Source organism: Glycine max, chromosome 14 (assembly GCF_000004515.6).
Source record: "Glycine max cultivar Williams 82 chromosome 14, Glycine_max_v4.0, whole genome shotgun sequence".
Taxonomy (NCBI): domain Eukaryota; kingdom Viridiplantae; phylum Streptophyta; class Magnoliopsida; order Fabales; family Fabaceae; genus Glycine; species Glycine max.
In genome coordinates, this window is record NC_038250.2 from 12,124,288 (window position 1) to 12,127,505 (window position 3,218).

Below are 3,218 nucleotides of genomic sequence, written 5' to 3' on the forward strand. Positions count from 1 at the left end.
ACCAGGAAAACTTTTGTGCAATTTTTCCCCCCAAGTTAATAGCCAGAATTTGATATACTAGGATTTTTCCCCCAAATTAAATACCTAGGTATCAAACACAAACATCTTTCATTGATATTCAATATAGTCCGAAGTTTTACATAAAAGGAAAAAGGGTGTTGAAAACATGCATAGCAGAATAAAAAGGATCTATTTTGCATCTAAATTATATTAAAATAGACATCATATTAACCGTGTACATGTTGATGAGATCTTGAAACATAAAAATCTTCTTTGAATATTGGTGTTTTAAGAGAACGAGAAGAGAAGTGATTTTTTTCATTTACAATGTGCAACCTAAGAATGTATTTATAGCACACCATAGAAAATAAATTTCCAATAAAGTCAAAATCACTACTTCACCATATCTTTATCTTTATCTTTTAAGCCATTTTAAAATATTATTTATTGTTACTTTTTGTTGTTAGTCATTTATCAATTTGAAAAGGTAACAAAGATTGAAATAATATTTTGATTTGGGTTAGTCATTTTTCAAACCCAAATTTCAGTGCTAGCAAAAAATATAATAATATTCCACTTAGGAAATTAATTAATCATTTGATCATAGTAAATTCTCTAATTTAATTAATCATCAAATATTGAAATGATTTCTTTAACAGAGATTAGAACACTCATTTGTGTGTGATCCATAGGTTCAATACTAAATCGGTATTAATTAATCATAATTAATTTACTAATCAAGGTAGGCGTCTAACAACACTCATTATCGTCCGGGTAGCATAAAATAACATCTTTTACCTTCAAAAACCAATAGAAGGTTAACTACAATATTTCCTTCCATCATTTACATCTCAAGGTTAACTCTAAGTATAGTATTAGGGTCAAACTCTAATAAGTTAATACATTATATTTAATAAATGAATGACTTAAGAAACTCTTCTTTCATTCAGTTTCTCTCGCCAAGGTCTTAATTTTATCATAAAACTCAAACTCATGTCAAAGGAAACTAGTGTTCAACTAGTGTTCTGAGACATCAGGTGTCTAAAATTAAAATATAACAAATAACATATTAATTACTATGATAATCTCATGTCAAAGGATAGTATTATATTTCTTCTTGAGAACTTCCTATTGACATATCAAGGTAATATTAACTATTAGAAATTCTAAATTGAGTCAGTTCAACGATGACTTTCATATATATATATATATATATATATATATATATATATATATATATATATATATATATATATATATATATATATGCAATTTAATAAATGAGATCTATTAATCTTTATCCAATAAAGATCATTGCATATACATTGATCTATTCAAATTATTGATGCTCTATTCACAATAATTCTATGGTCAAGAATAATAGATTAAAATTATAAAGGACATGTTTCTCATTATCATAATCTCATGATAACAAGTCTTTAATTTTAATCAAGAACTTCTCAATCACTCATGTATACATATTTATCCCTAACAATCTCTATCATGATGGATTGGATCTTAGGTATACATATTTATCCCCAACATACAGGCATGTAGGAGGATACATCTATCATACACCTGAACTTTGTGCCTATGGCGGGAACAGGGAAACATTGTTATCGTGTTGTTTGTATAAATATATTTGAAAATTTCTATTCTTATATTGTAAATACTAAATAGTATCCAAGTTGCTTGTGTAACTTCTACTATTTTCCTGTTTCTGTATTTAAATCCTTGAAAAAAAATAATTGTGTTTATTTTGATGGGATTTGTTTTTTCTTTTTATGCATGTGACTCCCCACCTCGTCCTAATCCTGAAGAAACTACCATTGATATAGGGTAAGCTGAAATTTTCTATTTTAAAGTTGTATTTGATTATGTTCTATATACACTTATATAGTGTTCTCTTTGAAACTTGTCTCTTTAACGAGTTATGACAATCTTGCAGAGGTGGCTGGACAATATGGAACACCCTTGGAGTTTTGTGATCCTCGACTCTTGGCAATTGCAGAGGCAGAACGTCAGTTCTTGGATGTTGAATATGATGAGTATGCTGCTTCCAACGTTAGAGGAGTTGCATTTTTCCGTTCAACTACTTTAATTGTAAGTCATTAACCTTGATTTTCTTTTTACCAAATATAATTGGTGGCCATGCTACTGGACAATGGAGTATTTTAGACTTAGTCGTGTTTCATCAAGCTTTCCTTTGGATCTCAAAAGTTACTATAAAGTTAAAATTGTTTGATAATTTTATAAACTTCAACCATAAAAGTTGCTTTTAAATTAAGAGCTATTTGGTAATGTGTTCTTGGGTCTTGAGATTTGATATTGTTTTATAGAGAAGGAGAAGTTCCTAAAAATTAGCTTATGTAGGATCTTTTTCTTTTATGTTTTCTTCATTAAAAAAGTTCATTATATTTTTAAGAGCTTTTGAAGTATTGTGTTTGACACAACTTCTACTTTTAATAAATAAAGAACTCCATTGTGCCAAACATTACCTTAAAAATATCAAGTTGTAGTTTCACTTTTTATATTATGTTAAAATGCTAGCTAGTGGACCTGATTTCAAGCCTAATTCATATTGTTTGGTGCAATTAATGGCCCTTTTACTCTTGTTGCGTGCATTTTCTGTCTCAAATGGTGATAATTCTAATGATGATCCATCCAATTTTTTCTCCGTAAGTGATTTGAGTTTTTTCATTTTAGTCAAGTTCTTCCCATGTCCAATGTTTTATTGATTTCAAAATGCAATACAGAGTCCACCTAATCTGCTCATTATTTTCTATAGCTTTTCTTGCTTCACGCTGCTAGATTTCTATTACCTTGCTACATCATGGCTTGGGCAATCAGTATTCTGCAGCATCGGCAACAAAGACAAGTCAGTCTTCATTATAGTTATTAATATTTTTTTGGTTTTACTTAGTCAATGTATCATTTTTCAGAATAAAAATACTATATGGTTTCATTTTAGGCTGCAATCTAAAAGTTTGTATTCATATCTTTCACATTTTTGTGTTATGGTGAAACAGGAGGCTGCAATACTAGTAGTATACACTTTTGAGACCAAAATTTATTTTAAACACAGATGATAGGTTGCTCTGAATTTTGGGTTATAGGCTTCTAAAGTACTCATGCTCTTAAGGATATATTATTTTTATTATTACTATTATGGACTTAATAAGTGAGTCTGTATCCTCTGATTCTGATCCATTTTATCT

At 28.9% G+C, this 3,218-nt stretch overlaps 1 pseudogene; it reads left to right on the forward strand.

The window, feature by feature from the left end:
* The first annotated feature begins 1,762 nt into the window (after positions 1-1,762).
* Positions 1,763-2,902, forward strand: LOC121173430 (uncharacterized; annotated as a pseudogene).
* Positions 2,903-3,218: the final 316 nt, after the last annotated feature.